The sequence below is a fragment of the Castanea sativa genome, chromosome 7 (genome assembly GCF_040712315.1).
Source record: "Castanea sativa cultivar Marrone di Chiusa Pesio chromosome 7, ASM4071231v1".
In the NCBI taxonomy this organism is placed as follows: Eukaryota; Viridiplantae; Streptophyta; class Magnoliopsida; order Fagales; family Fagaceae; genus Castanea; species Castanea sativa.
Genome location: NC_134019.1, coordinates 28,950,829 through 28,972,861, shown reverse-complemented (window position 1 = coordinate 28,972,861; position 22,033 = coordinate 28,950,829). Strand labels below are relative to the sequence as shown.

The 22,033-nt window shown below is 34.0% G+C and overlaps 1 pseudogene; it reads right to left on the bottom strand.

Annotated features, from left to right (window-relative positions):
* Positions 1-1,019: 1,019 nt before the first annotated feature.
* On the bottom strand, positions 1,020-1,712 carry LOC142644279 (uncharacterized; annotated as a pseudogene).
* Positions 1,713-22,033: the final 20,321 nt, after the last annotated feature.

Here is a 22,033-nt window from a genome sequence, read left to right as displayed (position 1 = left end):
ACTTTTATTACTTTATTATATATATAGTAGGCTATATGCTATAAAAATTGGAATGCTGTATTAAACTATGAAACTGGTTGCAAACAGATTAACTACTGCCTAGATTGATAACAATTTCAAGTTGCATAAGAGATTTCGATTTTTTTTTTTAATATTATTTATAAAGTCGTATGGAGAAGGTAGCATATTTGCTTGGTAAACATTCCAAAGAAAATTGCAATAAACCTTTTCGTATAAAGTTTCTCCATATAAGACTATTGCATATATGCTTGGAAACCTTTAATTTTTCATAAAAGTACTACAACTAACAAAAGAGATTAGAAAGGAGGGGAACTAAAACCATCTCATTCAAGAATCCCAAGGCAAAAATCAATGATGAAAGAGATGGAAAATTTCCACTCACAGTTACACAAAAGAACCCACATAGCTTGCATATGTACTTCAGTACATGGTTATATTGTCTTAAGAAGCTGCATGCATCATGCATAGTTCAAATTTCAAACTGATAAAGCTATAAACAACCAACAAAAAAAAAAATGGTAGAATATGAAGGCAATATACGTAATAATCCAAGCACGTTTAGAGTACGTTTGGTTCACTGAATGCTGTTTATATTAAGAATAGTAATATTTATTATTACTAGGAATAGAAGACAATGTAATGGAATAACTATTACTATTCATAAGTTTCGTTTTTACATATGAAAAGCTTGTAAAATATGATGTATAAGAAAACTTTATATATTTAAAAATATATTAAAATTTTAAAACTTATTATATGCACTAAGAAATTGCTATTGCAACCATTTTAAAAAGGAATAGTTATTCTTTAATTTCAATTTAAAGAATAATTATTCCAATATAATAATTAATCCATGTAATAAAGATATAACAAAATGATCGAATTGTTATTACACATGAATAATTATTCCATTACATGAACTATTACAGCATACCAAATGTGTCCTTATTTATTTTGTGAAGTATGTGTAATTGCATGGTACGCCTATAAATTAGCTCCTAATCAGTACCCTTATTTTCCTTGGCTTTGTAGTCTTTCCAAAGCTGATCAAAAGACTTCCCGAGCAGTTCAACAAAAAAATTAACACTATAACCAGTCCTCATTTTCTTATTCAATTCAGCCACGAACCCATTTCTAAGACTATTGCAATAGTCCAAAAATAGAGCAGTAACATCATAGCTTTGATCTCATTTATCACCTTGCCTAGGCTTCACCCAGTGACTAGGTGCCTATCCTGCCTTCAACGTCACATAATCAGCAATTCCTTCAATCAATCCACCTAAAACACTTTGTCCGTTACCACCCCATTGCCATATGTGTGTGCTTTCATGGACTAACACTCATGTGATTTTGGTTTTCACGTCGCCAGAATAGCCATTGATTTACCTTGCACTAACATGGATCTCATTGGCGATAGCATATGCTGCTCCATCTATATCATCAGTGAACAAGCACATTTTGGTCACGTTCTTTCTTTCCGCATCACAATTTTCCTGGAAGAGCCTCCATATGAAATTTGTGGCAGCAGACAATACTAGCTTACTATAATCAGACCCAATCTAATAGTTGAAACGAACTCCACCAGGAGTTTTCCAAGTGGCGTTGGTGACAACATATTCAACTGCATGGATGCCTTGCATGGCTACGAGTAGGGTTACTAGGAAAGAGAGGCAAAGCATTTGGTGAGCCATAGTTGTCTTGTAATTTTCTTTTTTATTAATTGGTTCTACACATGAAATGAGGTTGTGCTCTGTGATTTATATAGGGATTTAAACTTGTTAACAACTTGCACGGTGATCCTCTCAGAACTTATAAAGTATGGCTGGTGCACGGGCATTTAGCCATGATATAGAGAGGCTAGACACAGCGTGCACTAAAAAAGAAACTCGCAAAAAACCAAAAAAAGTCATTGCAGACACAAATGGTCTATCGTTTTTTTGTGATGTTATAGCGTCGTTGCTATAGGTCTATTGTGACTTATTAAAAATGTCGCCATATATACTCTATAACGGCATTTAAAAATATTTAGTGACATTTGTGAGAGATCGGGTTTGACTAGGGTGCTCTCAAAAAAGGGTTTAGACATCGGCACCTTCCCTTTTCAAGATTATATGTGGAGTTGCCACTTATTTTTTATAAAAAATAAGAAAAAATAAAATACACAATTCATATGTCTTAAAATACCTCAAATTTCATTAATAGATTATACAAATACAATTTAGTAGAATATCTTTACAAGGCTTTGGTCCTAGATACAATCTATGTAAAAAAATACAAAGCTTTGGCCCTAGATACAATCTACTCCCAAAAAAAAAAAAAAGGTATTAGTTCTACCAACCTAAAATTCTAAGGTTTAAGGGTCAGATTACAGGATGGGAAGGTGTGAGGCACCCACCCTACCCAAACAAAGTTTGATCTTCTAGACTTCAAATGACCATTAAATACCCATATTCAAAGTATAAAATAATATGCAACAAATGCCATGTCAAATCCTAGACCTAGAATGAAACTAATATTTTAGAACCTTAGATTTGCCATTTTATTTTATGTAAAAAAGTTTAGATTTGAGTTTTTTTTTTTTGAAAGAAAGAGAATGAATTTTGAATCCTTTAAGTGTAAGAGAAAAACTAATTTTTATTTTGAGAACATCAATTTTTATGAAAAATGCAGATCAGATTTTAAAAATAAAATGTAGATCAGATTTTATAAGCAAAATACAGATTAGATTTTATAAATAAAATGCCGATAAAATTTTATAAATAAAATACAAATTTGGTTTTACTTTGAAAATGAAAAAGAAAAAAAGAGAGAAAAGTGCAGATCTAACTTTAATTTTGAAAACATGAAAAAATTGCAGATTTAATTTTATTTTAATAAAAACTAAAACAAATTGCAGATCTAAAATCTCAAGGAAAGATTCAACCCTAGATCTAGGCATGTTCATCAATTACTCATGTGACTTTTTCAAAAGCAAGAAATAGAGTATGCAATAACATATGACCAACATGGTTATCTAAACACAAGAAGCAACATCATGTTCATGGAAAAGGAAGCACTGATGAGAACATGTTTTGGAAATTAAATTAAAATCATTTTATGGAAAGTAAAGTTAGAATCATACCTGCATGTATGTATTCCACAAGCAAAGAACTATCCTAGAGATAAAAGAGAATGAATTTCTAAGGATTCAAGTGAAGTCTCTTAACAGAAAAGAAGTTCCTAAAGCAAAGCTCCCAAAACTTCTTTAACGTAAGGGGAGAGAGAAGTCAGAAAAAATGTCCTGATTTCTAATTTTAGTTCCCTATTGATAGAGGTTTGGTGCTTAAAAAATAAGCTGGATTGGATCAAATACATATTAAGTTGAATTCTTATCCCCAAAAATTCAAAATAAATGCGTTTTAGCTTGATCCGAACGTTTCTAGGCCGGGCCTCGAAGTTGTGCCAATCGGCACTTGCCATGTGCCGATCGGCATTCCTAGAGTGCTGATTGGCCCTCTCAAGTGCCAAGTGCAATTCCCAATTTTGATTCAATTTGGACTCTTTTTTAGGGATTTTCTGAGTCAGGAATTGCACCTAGACATATTTTTAACTCGTATTCTAAAATAAATCTCTTTTATTTTGATAATTAGGTCATTAAAACAATAATTATCTTATAGATAATATTCTAAAAGGACTTGATTATCAACAATTCCCTTGCTAACTAATTATCCATTTTATTCCTATGCAACCAAGCTTATTTTTGATAAAAACCGAAAACCAATCACACAATTATTTAATTAATTTTTAATTTATTAACCAATCAGAATTAATTTTAATTATTCACTCATGATTGGCTTGACCCCCGTACAATGCATGCAAACCGTGAAAACTTGATCTTGCGATATCTTTCAATCCGACGGTCCGATTTGGGAATCGAGCATACCATCGTGACCATTAGAATCGCAAGATCATTTTAATGATATGCAATGAGTGATTTAATGCATGAAATGCAATTGTGATTTTTGGGTATTTGAAATGGTCATTTTAGTCATCTTCCAAAACTAAATTATGGGTGCAAAATCGAGTATCTACAAAATGTCCCTCATTGACAGAGCTTGAAAAGTGCGTGTCAATGTAAAAAAAAAGACACTAGTTTTAGCAACCATGATTTAATCGAGGTTGGTTTTTCAAAGATTTCCTAGCCCTAGAGCCTAGAACCTTAGGACATAAAACTAGTTTCTTTATGCTTTACAAAAAATGAGAAATATGGACATCTAATCTACTTGATAATTGATGAACCTAGATAGAATCTTGAATGCCGATGTGGTAATCAAGAATTGTATTTGCTTGATCTCGAAGCTGACTAAGATTTATATCCGACTCAATCTAAAAATTGGAGGCGACTAAGAACTATATCCAACTCAATCTCAAAATGTAGAGGCAACTGAGAACTATATCTGGTTCAATCTGAAGATCTAGAGATGACTAAGAACTATATCTGGTTCAATCTGAAGATCTGGAGGCAATTGATTTGAAGATCTAGAGGTGACTGAGAACTATATCCGATTCAATCTGAAGATCTAGAAGCAACTGAGAGCTATATCCGGCTTAATCTGAAGGTCTGAAGGCAACTAAGAATTATATCCGACTCAATTTGAAGATCTAGAGGTGACTGAGAACTATATCCGGCTTAATCTAAAGATCTGGAGGTGACTAAGAACTATATCCGGCTCAATTTGAAGATCTGGATGCGAATGAGAACTATATCCAGCTCAATCTGAAGATTTAGAGACGATTGAGAACTATATCTGGCTCAATCGTAAGGTTTGGAGGCGACTAAGAACTATATCCGACTCGGTCTGGAAATCTGAAGGCGAATGAGAACTGTATTCGCTCAACTTTGAAGTCTGGAATTTCTCTGCAATAGACAAAAATTCATATTATATCTTAATGATTGAGAACCAGATTTACTTAATAGATTTATCTTTTTTGAAGATTGTGTTCAGGAGATTTACCCCTTTTTTTTGAAAATTTGTTCATGGATATTTGTCCTTTGAAGATTTATTCAAGAGATTTTTCCTTTTGAAGATGTGTTCATAGAGATTTATCCATTTCAGATTGAGGTGTAAGAGATTTATCCTTTTTTTTAAGATTTGTTCGTAGAGATTTTACCTTTGAAGATTAGCTAAGGATTTTTTTCTCTTTTTAACATGTGTTCATAGAGATTTATCCATTGAAGATTGAAGTGTAGGAGATTTATCCATTTTCGAAGTTTTGTTCATGGAGATTTTTCCTTTGAAGATTTGTTCAGGAGATTTTTTTCTATGAAGATGTGCTTATAGAGATTTATTCATTGACGATTGAGGTGTAGGAGATTTATCCCTTTTGAAGATTTGTTCATGGAGATTTGTCCTTTGAGGATTTATTCAGGAGAATTTTTTTCTTTTATGAAGATGTTTTCATGGAGATTTATACATTCAAAATTTAAGGGTAGGAGATTTATCCTTTCGAAGGTTTCTTAAGGGGATTTTTCCTTTTAAAGATTTAGGAGATTTTATCCTTTGAAAATTTGCTAGAAGATTTGTCCTTTTGAAAATTTGATTTTAGGAGATTTTTCCTTTTTTGAAAAATGTTTTGGGAGATTTATCCTTTTAAAAATTTAGGAGACTTATCCTTTGAAATTTTTTTAGGAGATTTTTCCTTTTAAAAATTTAATTTTAGGAGATTTTTCATTTTCAAAAAATGTTAGGAGATTTGTCTGTTTGAAAATTTGATTTTAGGAGATTTATCCTTTTGAAACGTTTTTTTGGAGATTTGTCCTTTTAAAAATATAGGAGATTTATACCTTGAAAATTTGTTAGGAGAATTGTCCTTTTGGAAATTCGTTTAAGAGATTTATCCTTTGAAAAGGTTGTTAGGAGATTTTTCCTTCAAAAATTTTATTTTAGGAGATTTTTCCTTTATGAAAAATGTCTTAGGAGATTTATCCCTTTGAAATTTTGTTAGGAGATTTGTCCTTTGAAAGTTGAAGTTCAGGAGATTTTTCCTCTTTCAATTTCTTGCAAAAAAACAAGAGTTGATTTTTAGTCAGTTAATTTGTATAACTCATGAACTACCACTCTTTGATCTTTACATTTGATATGTATGGACTTATTCTTGTAAAAGCTTGATTCAGAAAAGTTTAGAGTTTACCTGATGAAGCTTTGTGGTGTAAAGGTTTGAATTTACCTGATAGGTTTTGACATGGGTGATCTTACTTGAATGAGGCATAGCCGAATGCCCCTAGTCTACAAATTGAAGCATGATTTTGAAAACCTTGACTTTTGAGGAAAATATGATTTTTTTTTTTTTAAATGGATGAGGCATGGCCGAATGCTCCTAGTTTAGAAATGGATGCATGAATTTTGGAAATCTTGATTTTTTTTGAAAAGATGATGATGGTGGTCTTTTTTTTTTTTTTTTTGAAAATGAATGAGGGATGGCCGAATGCCCCTAGTTTGCAAATTGAAGCATGACTCTTGAAAATCTTGATATTTTTTTTAAAATGTGGTTTAAAAAAAAATGGATGAGGCATAGCCAAGTGCACCTAGTTCAACAATCAATGTGAATTTTGAAAAATCTTATTGTGTAGGGACCTTTAATAAAGAAAAATTTTAGTAAAATAAGATCAAAATCACAAAACTGGGCAAAACAAAGACTGCTGGAATGGTGGGCCAATAGGCACTGTTGGAGTGCCAATTGGCACATCTTGAGCCTTGTCCAGTTGTAGCGTTTTCAGCCTTTTTTCTAGGACATAATATAGCATCTAAACTGAAGATTGATGGTGAATGTTGAGTAGATGAAAGATCCATGTCCACCTCTTGCAAAAGATTCTTTCCATGAACTTGTTAGTAATCAGTTATTATAAAAATGTTTTGGGCCAATGCCCCTAGTTTAGGCATGTTTGCACAAAAAATTGATAATATGCTTGCACAGAAAAATTGATGACATGTTTGATGCAAAACAGATGCTTTTATCTTAAAATTCACCCAAAAAAATGTCTTGATTTTGAGTCTTTGAATTTTTTTTTTTTTGAGTGATTGTAACTGAGCCTTTAAAAAGGCTACCTACGTACCTTTTTCATAGATAATCAGGTCCAAACGTAGTTCGAAGAAAGTTCTTTGAAAAATGAACCTTTTTTTTTAAATTTTGAAATGAATTTTATTTTTTTTGGTAACTGGGACCAAGCCTTTGAAAAGGCTACTTACATACTTCTCTTATAGAGGATCAGGTCCAAATATAGTTTGAAAAAAGTTTTGAAAAATGATTTTTTTTTTTTTTGAAATTTTGAATTAAAGATTTTTTTTTTTTTTTTGGTAACTAGGGCCAGGCCTTGAAAGGGCTGCCAACATACCTCTCTCATAGAGGATCAAGTCCAAACATAGTTCGAAAAAAAAGTTTTTGAAAAATGAATATTTTTTTTTAAATGAGTCTCTTTTTTTTTTTTTTTTTTTTTAAAAGAAATTTAGTTAGAATGAGATTTTTTTGAAATTTTATCTTTTTTAAATGAACAAAAGGTGATCTTTTGAACAACCTCTTTGACCAATTATAATGCTCAATTGTTAACTTGATCTCATTGGCTAGGAAGGATTTGAAATCCTTAAAAACATGTAATCAAATTTGTTTCTTCATTTTGAAAATTTTCAGATTATATCCCTAAAGACAATCAAAGAAATGAAATGTGAGGACTCTTGGAAATCACATATGTTGGGAACAAGCAAGAAAGGGAAAAATCCCATGTTTGAAGATTTGAAACTTTTTGAGGATTTGGAAATTTTGTTCTCTTGAGAGTCAATTTTTGTTTGAGGTAAACAAGGGGGAATATTCCAAGCTTAGAGAACTCTTTTTTTTTTTTTTTCAAGTCACTTGACAATTTGAGAAATTTTTCCTTTTAAAGACATCAAACACATATTCATTAAAAAAACATGCAATGAACAATAAAAACATATCAATTAAGAGAAAGAAATATAAACACAAGAAAGAAATAAAATACCTACTTGCATGAATGTACCCTTCATTGGAAAAATACTTTAGAAATCAAAGAAATTTTCACTTTTTTGAGATCTAAAATATTTTACTTACAAAAAAGAAGTTCTTAAAGCCTAGGCTTCCAAAACGTCTTTATCGTGAAGTGAGCAAAGAAGTCAGAAAAAGAAGGGCCCCTGATTTCTGATGTTTTTCCTCTATTTATAAAGGTTGTATGTTTGAAAAATAAGATGAATAAGATCATATATGAATTGAACGCGTTGTTATCCCCAAAAATTCAAAAAGGACAAATTTTATTTTAATTAGAAGGTTCCCGGGACGGGCCTCAAATTTGTGCCAATCGGCGCTTTCCATGTGCCAATCGACACTCCAAGAGTGCCGACTGGCCCTCTTGGATGTTGGACCCCTCTTCGAATTTTGGTTCGATTTGGACTCTTTTTTGAGGATTTTTGAGTCTAGAATTGCACCTAGACATGGTTTTTAATTCATATTCTAAAATTAATACTTTTTATCTTGATAATCAGGTCTTTAAAGTAATAATTATCTAATAGATAAATATTCTACAAAGACTTAATTATCAACAAATTCTTTGCTATCTGATTATCCATTTTATTCTCATGCAAGCCCGCTTATTTTTGACAAAAACCAACAGCCAATCACAAAATTATTTAATTAATTTTAATTATTTAACCAATCAGAATTCATTTAAGTTAATCACATATGATTGGTTCCACCCAAACAAAATGCATGCAAACCGTGGAAACTTGATCATGTGATATCTTTCAATACAACAGTCCGATTTGGGAATTGGGCATACCGTCACGACCGTTAGAATCTCAAGATTATTTTTATGATATGCAATGAATGAATTAATGCAAATAATGCAACTCTAATTTTTGGGTATATGAATGGTCATTCTAGCCATCATCCAATATTAAATTATGAGTGCAAAATCGAGTGTCTACAATAACAAATCTACAATTATAAATCATATCAAGTTTATCCATATCTTCATTCACAAAAATGAATTAAGTCTTGAAGCTCTCAAGAAATAAGAAAACCCATGGAAATAGGATTACACATAAACTTAAGGGTTTAAGACACAACAACTTCATAACCACTTAATTTCATAAAAAATTCAAGTAAGATTACACATAACCTTAAATATAATAAACAAACCATACAAGTCTATCCATTTCTTCATTCACACAAATGGACTAAGTCTTGAAACTCTTAAGAAATAAGCAAAAACCATGGAAATAGGATTACACATAAACTTAGGGTTTTAAAACACAACAACTTCATAACCACATAGTTTTATAAACATACAAATAAGGTTCCCCATAAGTCTTTCTAGATGAGGCTTCCTTGTGAAAAGTCCAACATCGATAACCCCGACAAATCTCATTTGATACTAGATAAATTCGTATAACATCTATAATGACTTACAAGGATAAATTTCCAAATTTCAAAAAATGACTTACAAGTCACAACAAGGTCCTATATATAACTCAACAATATCTATCCAAGTATAACTCAATAATATATATCCAAATATAATACAAAAATATCTATTCAAATTTTCAAAAATCAATAAACACTCCCAACACCAATTGAAACTGCTTTATAATACCATGCAAGCCACTTGCTTGCTCCAACTTAACAATCCACCCCAACATAATTATTAACATCATAATATAGAATATTTAAGAATGCTTACAAGTATAGAAAAAAAAAAGTAATCAACAAATATAATTCAACAATATCCATCCAAAAATTCAAAAAATAATAAACACTCCTAATATGAATGTAAACCGTCTTATAACACCATGCAAGCCACCCACTTGCTCCAACTCAACAACTCACCACAAAACCAATTATCAATGTCACAAAAATAGAATGCTTACAAGATTTTTTTTTTTAAAAGTAATCAACAAACAAAACTAAACAATAGCCATCCAAATTTTCAAAATTTAATAAACACTCCCAATATAAATTGAAATCATCTTATAACACCATGCAAGCCACCTACTTGCTCCAACACAACAATCCACCCCAACACAATTATCATAATCACATGTACAAGGTATAATAAGTATTTAAGCAGATATTGCTTACTATGCTCAAGCCAAGCACACACCTTTTCAAAAAAAATCCAAAATTATCACAATAAATGGGTGTTTAACCTACAAAATAAAAAGTCTAATTTATAAGAATGTTATCAATGCACATACTAGCTATTTCACTATTATTAGCAAGATCATATACTAATCTTCTATTCTCTTTTAATACTTACTCAAAATAAATATTCAAAATATAAGAAATTAGTAAATATAGTTTACAATATACATCACCTGAGCAAGTGTTAGAGTCAAAGTATCCACTACAAACCACTCATCATCGTCATCATCCAATCCTGACAAAACCGACAATAAAGAACTTAAAATAATTAAATTGAGCAAATGCCTCTAAATTCAAATAAAAACTCATTACAAATCACTAAATATAATAAACTCATATTCACAAATGTCTCAAAACTGATATCACTTCACCAAATTCAAACCCAAATTTCACAAAAATCAAAACTAAAAATTAAATTAAAAACTTACATGTTACACCACAAAATCCAAACCCAAATTTTACAAAAATCAAAACTGAAAATTAAATAAAGAACCTAAATGTCAAGTATCCAAATCCAAACCCAAATTTAACTATAGTAAATAAATAAATAACTTACATGTTACCCCAAGCAAAAATCGGATGGAGGAAATAGGAAGGAGATGAAGGTAGCGCTAGCGACTGTGGCAAGGCTTGGCATAGGTATGGTGAGGAGAGAGAGGAAAGGAGTGAGGGGGAAGAGGGAGAGGCAAAATCGTGAGAGGGAGAGGGAGGGGCAAAATCATTAGATGGAGATGGAGGGGCGTGAGAGGGAGGCTAGCAGCGAGGGAGCGGCACTGGCAATGGGTTGGCACCGATGGTAGAGTGGAGAAAGAGAGATTGAAGAGGTGAGGGGAGAGGAAGAAAGGGAGTATCATGAGAGATAGGGAGAGTGAGAGTAAGAGGGAGAGAACAATTTTGTGGAAAAAAATCCATAACTAAAAGACTTTTAGTGGGAAACAAAATTTTGGGAAATTTTGTGCAAGAAGAGAAAAACATTTTGGGGGAAAGGAAATTTTGAGAGAGGGAGAGTGCGTGAGAGGGAGCACTAAATAAAAATTTTGGAAAAAGTGACCAGCATGGGAATTTCGTGAAAATTAAAATTTGAACTATCAGTATATAGCGACGTTTACAATACGTCGCTATAATGTTTTGTCCATTAACTATTGCAGCAAGTTATAAAAATGTCGCTATAGTTCAAGAATATGCTGCTGAAAATATATCAGTTGTGACATTTTAAAAAAACACTGCTATTGTTTTGGGCTATTGCGATGTTTGTTTAAAAACATCACTATAAACCCACTCTTTAGTGGCACTAGGGAAAAATGTCGCAATATACTCCTTGCATAGTTCCTAAAATTTACATTGTTACAAACATCACATTGAAATTAAAGAAAATTAAAAATAATAATAATACAAATATTTTTTGGGAATCAAAAAAATATTACAATTTTTTTTTGAGAAGAAATATTACAAATTGAGTGATGTTAGAGATACTAAAATATATTTTAAACATTAATTTCTTTGGTGGTTGCATGAAACACATCGATCACATTCATTATGATATTAGTTTGCTTACAATTGATGTAACAATAATATGATTAGTTGACATTAACATCATAACAAGTAGGTGGTGGTTGAATGAAATCCATTGATCACATTATTATGATATATGTTTTATTACATCTAATGTAACAATAAATATGATTAGTTGAGTGTAACAACATAACAAGTAATTGGTGGTTGAATAAAACTCACCAATTACATTCATTATTATATGATTTTGCTTAAATTTGATATAACAATAAATATGATTAGTTGAATAAAGCCCACCAATCACATTCATTATGATATTAGTTTGCTTACAAATGTTGTAACAATAAATATTTTTAGTTGACTTTAACCACATAATTATCGAATATTTTTATAATTGATGACTCATCAATTTAAGGTTTATGTAATCAATTTGTAGTGTTACTTCAATCACTCAATATTAAATGGAAAGGATATCAGTCGTCTTATTTAGAAAAGTTAGGTTTGAGATGCAAATTCTCCTTTCTAAGGACATTGCAGTGATCTAGAGTCTTTGTTGTACCATCGTAGTCTTGATCCCATTTTATTCATTCCCAGGCTTGACCCAGTGGCTAGGCGCATAGTTTACCTTTCGCCTCACATAATCAGCAATCTCTTTAATCAATCCTCCTAGTGCCAATTTAAAAGACCTTTGACCATAACACTTCCACACGCGTGTACCATTTCATGGTAAAGTACATCATTAAAGTCCCACTTGGTATCTCCCTTTATGCCTTCAATGTAGCTAGCACCAATTTTAATTTCATACCCTGAAGTTATGGCTAGTGCAAAGACTAATGGGGCGGGTAGTAGCATTAAACAAGTTTGTCTCGGAGGCCACTAACAAGTGCTTCCCTTTCTTTAAAGTTCTTAAACAGGCTTTTCAGTGGATGGATGAGTGTGAGGCAGGCTTTCAGAAACTCAAGGAGTTTCTAGTCAAGCCTCCCTTACTAAGCCCATCAATAGAAGGAGAAAATCTATTTTTATACTTAGTTGTATCACAAATAGCTGTTAGTTCAGCTTTGATCCGCGAAGAATCCAAGATACAATGGTTAGTGTATTACACGAGTCAGGCTTTTTAGGATGCCAAAGCAAAGTATCCATGCATGGAAAAGATAGCCTTCTCATTGATCGTGGTTTCAAGAAAGCTTTGTCCATACTTCTAGTCTCATACCATTGTAGTTATGATAGACCAACCAATCTGAAAAACAATGAGTAAACCAGATGCTGCAGGTCATATGGTCTAGTGGGCAGTTAAGCTAAGCCAGTTGGACATTGAGTACAGGCCAAGAATAGAAATCAAAGCACAAGCTTTAGCGGATTTCATTGCAGAATTTACTCTTCTAAACCTTGATCAGGAAGCAAAATATTGGATAGTTTGCTCAAATGGCTTGTTTGTTATAGGACTTGGTGGTGTTGGTGTCATAATGACATCTCTAGAGAATGATGTCCTTAAGTATGGGGTTCAACTCCAGTCTCTAGCAACAAACAATGAGACAGAGTATGAAGTAATCCTTGCCAGCTTAAGGGTTGCCAGAGCCTTGGGAGTCAAAAATTTTAAGATTGAGGACTGATTCTAAGCTAATTGTTGGATAAATAACCAATGAATATGAAGTAAAGGAGGAAAGAATGAAGAAATACCTACTGCTAAAGAGCCAGCTCATTGATGAGTTTAATAACATCAAACTCGAGCTAATCCCAACGGAAGAAAACTCAGTTGCTGACGAGATTGCTAGACTTGCATCAACTTAAGATGCATCAGCAACAGTAGGCTTGCTCATGGAGGTTTAGACAATCCCTAGTATTGACGGATTGTAAGCCCTTTCGATTCAGTAACCAAGTAACTGGATGGAACCGATCATACCCTACATCAGAGACAGCTAACTCCCATCTGACTCATCAAAAGTGAAGAAGGTTAGAGTTTGAGCAGCAAGGTTCACTGCTTTGAATGGAGAACTCTACAAAAGAGGATTCACGATGCCATACCTAAAATGCTTGACCCCTAACGAAGCGACGTATGTGCTACGAGAAATACACGAAGGTGTATATGGTAACCATTCTGGGCCTCGATCTCTGGTGGGAAAGATGGTTAGGGTAGGCTACTTTTGGCCAACTATGCAAAAGGATGCAGCTGAACTTGTGAAGAATCGCGATAAGTGTCAGTGGTTCGGCAATGTGCAGCATATACTTGGAGAATTACTAACAACCATCTCTTCACCATGGCGATTTTCCACGTGGGGTATAGATATCGTCGACCCACTCCCTTTGGGAAAGAGGCAAGTGAAGTTTCTGCTCGTAGTCATTGATTACTTCACTAAATGGGTCGAAGTGGAATGACTAGCGGCAATCACTGAGGACAAGATATAGATTTTCGTTTGGAAGAACATTTTTTGTAGGTTTGGGATCCCTAGGATGATCATTTTTTATAATGGTTGACAGTTTGACAGTCAAAAATTCAAGGAGTTTTGAACAAAGCTAGGTTGCACAGAGCTAGGGATATAAAATCACTATTCGTCTCCCAGGCACCCACAAGCTAATGGAAAAACAGAAGTAACGAATCGTACTTTGCTTAAACTCATTAAAACATGACTGGAGGGGGCAAAGGGTGTGTGGTCTGAAAAATTACCTGGGGTATTATGGGCTTACAAGACAACAGCAAGAACATCAACAGGAGAAACTCCATTCAAGTTGGCCTTCGGCACTAAAGCAGTTATCCCAACTAAGGTAAGAGTCTCCAGTCTTAGGCAAGCTCATTGCAATGAAGGTACAAACAATGACAAGGTAAGGCTCAGCTTGGATTTTTTCGCTGAAGTTAGAGATGAGGCAGCTTCGAGAATGGCTTGGTATCAACAAAAAATGCAGAAGTACTATAATCAGAGTGTAAAGCTCAAAAGGTTCAACCCCGATGATATGATGTTATGAAAAGTCTCACAAACTATTAGGGATCTAGCACAAGGGAAGTTAGGGCCTACTTGGGAAGGCCCATACAAGGTCATCTGTTACTCTCAATGAGGAAGCTATTACTTGAAGGATTTGGAAGGCAATCCACTTCCTCATCCTTGGAACATGGAACATCTCAAAAAGTACTATCAGTAAAAGCTATTGTCTGGTCTAATAAGGTCTATTTGCAAGAGCACATCGCCAGTTTGCTATTTCCTTGTAATTCCCTCATATATGATGAATGCATGAAATAATAAGGCTTGTTTAGCCATCCCTTTTTTTCAATAAAGTTTGACAAAGTGTCAAAGCTAAGTTCAATGACGAAAAGGAAGTACCTGAAATCTAGCAACAAGTTCAAATCACAAACGTGATAAGAACCCGAATGGTAAAAGCTCAAATGACGAGTGAAAATCATAAGTGTGGTAAAAACTCAAAAGATGAGTAAAAATCATAAAAATATGGTAAAAACTCAAAATGACAAGTTAAAATCATAAATGTGGTGAAAACTTAGAAAATAAGTTAAAATCACAACATATGGTAAAAAAACTCAAAATGACGAGTTGAAAATCATACACATGGTAAAAACTCAAAATGACAAGTTGAAAATCATAAATGTGGTAAAACTCAATTGATGAGTTAAAATAAAAAAGTAAGAGTAAAAAACTCAAAATGACGAGTAAAAATCATAAACGTGGTAATGACTCTAACGATGAACTGAAATCACAAAACATGGTAAAAACTCAAATGACAAGATAAAATCTTGAGTAAGGTAATAAAAGAGCAAGCATGAATCATAAGTAGAAGAACTTCGAAGTTCAAAACAAGATGACTGCGTTGTTTCTAAAATAAAAGCCTCAAAACAAGAGGCATCCATTGTTTCTCAAACAAAAGCCTCAAAACAGGAGGCACCTATTGTTTTTGACCTAAAAGCCTCAAAATAGAAGGTGTCTATTGTCTTTGAAATAAAACAAAATAAAATTATTTAAATTTTTACTTCAAGGAGCACTAACGATCTCCTTAACATGGCCCACATATGTCTGAGTCACGTCAGTAACTCCACTTGGAGCAGCACCCTCTCCTTCAACGATGTCAACAACTTCAGCAATGATTTCACCTTCCTTTTCATTGGCCTCGTCAGCAAGGATCTGAGTATCAATAGCTTCAAAGTCTAGATTTTCAAATTCCGCTACATTGCTATGGTGCTTCATCATCCACCAATGAAGAAACTCAAAGCCTTTGAAGTACTACTTGAACTGAATGTCAGAGAAGCGATCAGACTCCAAGAACCTGGCAGTCACTTTCTCACCTTCCTCATCCATTTTTAGAAGAGTAGCTTAAACTTCCTTGTCTTTCTGAATGATGAGCTTTTTCTCAACCTTCAGTGCTTCCTTCATCTCCTTCATCTTCTCTTTGGCCTTTAAAGATTGGTCCATAGCTTCAATCAGATCCTTCCTCAACTTTGAGCTCTCGGCCTCAATGGAATCAACCTTCGAGTTGGCCACTACTACCTTCTCCTCGTTATTCAAGTAGTCCGTCATCAAACAAAGGGACTCACCAAGAACCTGGAAAAAACGAAAGCAAGGTTAGTAATTTCTAACAAAGTGTAAATACTTAACAAGTAATGAAGAAGCGTTGAGTAAAATACCCGCACTAGTTTGTGAATATGGCGGCTGAACAATTTGTAAGAAGGGATGGACGAGAGACCCTTAAGCTCGTCGTCAAAGATGACATTATGAGCTTGTCCAAGGGCAGTAGCAGGGTCCTCCCAAACACTCTTGCCAACTTTGGCCTTCCTTTTAGAGCGTGTGGTCAGAGGACTGAAGGTCATCATCTCAAGAGAAGGTGCGGGAGAAGACAGAGTTCCAAAAAATGACAGGGGGGCAAGAGTCTTGTCCTTCCCTTCGTCTAGCTTACGTTTCTTTGATTCAGGGGTAATGTGAGACAGGGGTTCAATCTTCAAGTTCTTAACGTAGGCATACTTGTCTTTGCTATACCTAGTGGTTATTTCTACAAGAAGAAAGTTAGCAAGGTGAAATTCTACAAGGAAAAATAGGAAAGGACAAAGAATTAAAAACATACTCTTCTCTCCCTAGGCAATTTTCTTCAAAATGTACACAGAAGGCTCGGGTTCAAGGCAACACTCGTACAGACGACGAGGATCAACTAGCTCGTTGAAATTGTCAGCTGTGAGGGCAAACTTAAGGGTAGCCTTAATTCGTCCTTGGTAGCGTTCCTCCAATAAAGGACAATTAGAACTGCAAAAAACAAAAAACAAAAAACAAAACAAAACAAAACAAAAAAGGAGATTAGAAGAGCAATAAACTTAAAATAGCCAGTTTAATGAAGAGGAAAGAGAGGCGCACCAAAAGAAGGGATTTCCCATTTCCATAGTAACCATGAGACCTCACCCCACAAGTCGTCAAACATGGTTTCCCATCCAGATCCAGAAATAAAAAAATATCGTGATTTCCAGTCACAAAAGGAAGTAGGGAAGCTACGGACGATTCTAGACTCCTTATTCCAAGGTAAAAGCTCAAAATACCCATAATGGGTGGAATGTTTCAAATGGTACAAATAATGAAATTCGTTTAGCGTAATCATGTCCCCATCATGGAAAAATACCCAAATCGACATACATTCAATAATTTTCCTCCACGCGTTAGGGACAAGCTGACCAGGTGTAACATTAAGAGCAGAAAGGAGTTGCATGATAAATGGATGAACAGGAAAACGGAGGCCATATGCACGAGCAAAGGTGCATGCTTTTTCATTGGGAAGGGGTAATCTTATAACTACCCTTTCTGGTAATTGAAAGCTCTTACGGATAGATTTCAAATGTCTCGTATCTAAAAGGCAAGACTTGGAGAAAGCATGAAAGGGAATTGAAGACGAATGGATTTTCGAAGAAGAGAGGGGTTTTGAAGAAGAGGAGGGTTTTGAAGATGATGGGGGTTTTGACACTACAATTTCAAAATGTTTGTCAGTGGACTCACCACTTGACAACAAACTAGTTTCTAACTCACTAGACCTAACGTCGTTGTCCCTGTACTCTATGGCAATCATCTCTAGATGATGGGCGATTAAAGATTGATGAAGCAAAGGGTAAAGGCTAATCAAAACAGTCCTAAAAGCCCCACAGTCTTAAGGTACAAATAAACCAATATGGGGACAACACCCACCAGAAGACTCAAGGAACACTCCTAACCTAGTGAAGAAGAACGAAACATAGAGATTTTTCTTCTTAATGAAATCAAAATCAACCAATAAGGGAGGAAAAGGAGTCTTACTGTACAAAAGGTGCAAGAACTCTTTTTTTGTTCAGACTCCAAGGTCAATGTATAACGAAGAAGAAGAAGAAGAAGAAGAAGAAGAAGAAAAAGAAGAAGAATAATATGAGAAGGCTTTTTGATAAAACTAAAGGAAAAAAACACACATGCGGCCAACACAAACATGGAACGTGGCAATTAGTTGACGAAAATATTGCCCCACAATAAATATGACGGGATGAGAATCTCAGCACATGAACAAGGCAATCCGCCCAAGACAAACTTTCCATATTCCTTAGCTCGTCCGGACAAGAGACGACAAAGGAATAAGGGGGAAAGTGACGAGTAGCACATAAATGGTCGTCCATTACTTGCAAACCGTCCACTATAGTGACGAGTAAGGGTATGGATGAGCGTAAGTGCATTAATTCCAGGCAGCAATCAATGATATAGCAATGAATAGCATAAAACCGTTACCATCGTCCAATAATATAGAATTAAGGACCGGTTATGAATAGAAAATGTTAGAGTTAATTTGCAATCATTAAGCATTGATTATCCAATTGCAACATAACAGTATACTGAGTATTAACTCAGCCTGAGGCTATATAAAGCCAAGCAAGACAGGTAAAAGGACATGACCATACAACTCCTATAAAAATTACAGTCTTTCCAAAAAGAATAAGTTAACTTATGCATTGGAGGGTCCTTGGCAGGCCCTAAACCGGTGCCCTTTCTATTGAGTGCTTTTTGTGACACAGGTTTTACAGGTCGTCCATCATAGTGACGAGGGACATACTGACGAGGCAAATTCCTACATCATTAGGTGTGTTTCAAACACTTTATCGAGATAGGCTCCTCTCCAATTTTAATATCTCTTGTTGTCTCCTGCTTTTATACAGATGGCTGATACTTAGCAAATAAAATATCCAAGGGCTAAAAAAAACTCACATCTCTTTCTTCCTCCAACATCTCTTTCCACAACAATTTCAAATTTTCTCTTCATTTGTCTGTCTCTCACATCTCATTCTTCTCTTCATTGTCCTCTCTCTTCTCTCTCTCTCTCTCTCTCTCTCATCAAAACTATCGCTTAAGCCTTTTTCTCAGTTCCCTTTATCTCTACAAAATTACAGTCTCTATCTCTTTAGAATTGTTATTACTATTTTCTTTTGTTTTTGTGGATGGACTGGGTTTCAAAGGATGTTGGTCTTGATGGAGATGAGAGTGCGTGTGGTTTAGGCAAGTCTCATTCATGATGGGTCTTCAAGGATTTTGATGTTGCTTTGATTCTCATGACGGAAAAGATTTGATTTTGGGTGGTCATCTCATTAATGGCAGTTGATGGGTTTTATCAAAGTTTGGGTTTTGCAACTTTTTAATCCATATATATTGTATTGGGGTACAACCCCTCTTTTGCAAAGAAATCACTCGGGCACACAAGAAAATGAATTGAAGAAAGCCAACCAAACATAGAACAATCCCTAATGAAAAGATTTGAAGGAAAGCATTTTCTTGATTTTTTTGCACAAAATCAAATCTTCCTGTTTTCCCCATTCTTCTTCGGAGAGCCATGGTCTTGATACCTTTGTTGATCAAGTGGTTGTGATGATGTTGGAGTGAGAAAAAAAAAGGAGACAAATGGAGAGAAAATAAAAAATTTTGTGGAAAGGGATGCGGGAGGAAGAAAGAGATGTGGGTTTTTAAGCCCTTGGATCTTTTAAAACTAGAGAGAGGAGCCTATCCTCACTTTATCTATTGATGTGAGTACCACATTGGTTTGGAGTGAACTTTTCATATAAGTCATTGTTCACCTTTAATGACATCCAAAGATATCGGTCCTAGTGTGAACTTGGGCTTTATCCATATAATACTTGCGCAACGCCCCGCTCCATTAGTTTTATGCATGGCTTTGAAACTTGGATTGCTCAAAGAACTGTATAAGAGAGAGGTTCAAGCTTTTTAAGGTCTGACCAAGGTCGAACCGAGGTCAAATAGTGATGATATCATAATTAATTTAATAATTATTTAAAACATAAATAAATGTATTAAATTAGGAAAAAATGAAAATTTAACTAAAATAGTTCTATATATATATATATATATATATATATAGAAATTTATTTTGAAAATAAACAATTTTCAACCTAAGATTTATGGTGAATTTATTATAGAATTAACATTACTTTAAATATTAATCCAATACAATAATTTATTGTATAAATATTATAAAAATATTAAGTCAAAATATCATTACGTTAATTTCTAATCTATAATATTTCCGTCCACAATATTTTTACAACAAATTATAGGTTGGTTCAAATTTGAACCTATCATTGAGATTACTTTTTTGTTTCAACAATGACAACCAGTAGCAACCCACCACTTAAATTTATTGTGAAAACATCGTAGCTATAACCTTTCTCTTTCTAACCCATATTTTTCCCTTCTTTTTTCTTCTTAACCTTCGTTTCTTTTGTCACTCCAACTTCCCAGTTCATACTTTTTTTTTTTAAAACCTTTCTTTAGTTTTCTTAAACCAGTTTATGCAACATCTATAGGAAGTAGAGGCTAGAAAACAAGACAAGGAGAGAAAGAGAAGAAGATTAGGAAGAAAAGTTCTGGACAGATAACAAACGAGAGACAGAGCTAGCGAGATACAGATGATGGGTCATGGGATCTCAATATTTTCAATGTTTGATAGCATCTCATAGTGGTTGAAGCTTCAACCATGGTGATAAGGTGTTGTGAGCTTCTAAATTTTTTATTTTATTTTATTTATTTATTTTCTAAAAGCATTGATTAGAACTATGAGAACCGTTCACGGTTTTCAAATCTGAGTGGTTCAACCACAGTTCAAACGGTTTCATGCTTTCTGTGCATAGAACGGTTCTAGTGGTTAAAAGTACCATGTCAGTGAGTGGTTCTCGGTTATCTAGGTCGGACTGTACGGTCCAGTCCGGGTCTAAAACCATGGTTTTACGTTAGGTTTTTATTTTTCTCTCTTTTGATCAGCCCCTTAAGCATTTATTGATGTAGATGCTTAGGCTTTTCTAGCTAGAGTAGAGAGACCACTAGAAGTCAATGCACAAGACATTCAAGAAATAGAAAAGCACTAGTAAAAATCGTTAGTGACAGCAATAGAATTGCGTGAAATTTGATAAATTGTAGGGAAACGGTGCTAGGATCAAAATAAAATGTCATTTAGACCAACTGTCACGTGAGCTTTAAACAATGTTAGAAAATTTTGCATTAAATGCAATATATCAAAATATCAAAAATTTAAACCATAGTTTACTTCTTTTTTTTCTTTTTCATTTCTTTTGGAAAAGTTTTTTGAGAATTTTTCTTTTTTTTTTTTTGGAAAACTTAGTTACATATTTTACACAATTGTGAGAGAGAAATTTTAAATTTCCTTGGCACTCTATGCAAAGGTAACGTAAAAGCATTTAAAATTTGAAATTTCACCATGAATTTGGCATTTCAAGTCAACACTAAATTCCAACACATCATAATAAATCTAACTTGACAAAGTGAGTGCCACATATACACTAAATTAGATTAGTCAAGAACCCCTTTGTGTTAGAACCCATTTCTCTCTCTCTTGTGTATGTGTGTTTGTTTCTCCACAAAAAAAAAAAAAAAAGAATGGGTAATTGTTCCACATTGCTTAAGAGAGTGTGTTGTATATAGTATAGTTTGCCCCACCCTCCCTTAAAAGTTACCATGGCTTTTGAGTGGAGTTGTAGTGTGCCTTTGTGTTAGAACCCATTTCTCTCTCTCTTGTGTATGTGTGTTTGTTTCTCCAAAAAAAAAAAAAAAAAAAAATTGGTAATTGTTCCACATTGCTTAAGAGAGTGTGTTGTGTATAGTATAGTTTGCCCCACCCTCCCTTAAAAGTTACCATGGCTTTTGAGTAGAGTTGTGGTGTTTCTTCGTGTTAGAACCCCTTTCCTCTCTCTTGTATGTGTGTGTGTTTGTTTCTCAAAAAAAAAAAAAAAAAAAAAAAGAATGGGCAATTGTCTCATATTACTTAACAGAGTGTGTTGTATGTAGTATAACTTGTCTCACCCTCC